This window comes from Rattus norvegicus, chromosome 1 (genome assembly GCF_021556685.1).
Source record: "Rattus norvegicus strain SHRSP/BbbUtx chromosome 1, alternate assembly SHRSP_T2T, whole genome shotgun sequence".
NCBI lineage: Eukaryota > Metazoa > Chordata > Mammalia > Rodentia > Muridae > Rattus > Rattus norvegicus.
In genome coordinates, this window is record NC_141534.1 from 74,659,886 (window position 1) to 74,660,719 (window position 834).

Genomic DNA, 834 nt, shown 5'->3' on the forward strand with positions numbered 1-834 from the left:
GGTGGATTCAATGCTCTACTATTAGGGCGAATCATGGACATAGGTATGATTCTGATTAATAGTTAATTAAGTAAGTAAGTAAGTAATTATTACTGTGGTTTATGGAGGATAAGGGACAGAAATTCAGATTCAGACAGAAAACTTGATTTCTGTATTGGCATGAAGTTGATCCTTTAAAAATCAGTGCAACAGAACCTTTAGTTTCATCTGAAAGAAGGATAAACTTTGAAGAATGGGGCATGTACATAAAATTGGTGGCAGACATGCTACTGCTAAAAAAATATTATGTGACTCAAGAAGACCCAGAATGCAAAACTAGGATTGATAGTCTCCACTTCTACAGAACACAATGTCTGCTATTGGTCACCATGAGTTGATCAGGCCTGACCTGGCTTGCTTTTGCCATTTACCATTTCATTTACTATGACATCATAAGGTGTAACAGGCAACATGTTTGTATCATCATCAGTAGCTTTCCCATGAGTAGATTGTTGGTTCATATTTGTGATGAATTCACTAAGGCTTTTGGGTCTTGGGATTGAATGTCTGTAGCCTTCTGTGAAATCATAATTGCCTGTGGCTGGAGAAAATCCTTAAAAATATTTTTTAACCATAATGAATGCAGGAACTCAGATTCAAAGCCTGTGGGAACAAAATATTGGGCATTTCGAGAGTTGAGTGAAGAGTTATTTTAGAAAGAACTTGGGACTATTCAAGTGATAACTTCAGTCACCAATAAAATCGTAAACAAACATGCAGACATAACATGCATATTTGCTGGACCCTACAGGGTCTACCTTACCATCCTCACAAAGAGGTGGATATTTTGCTAAT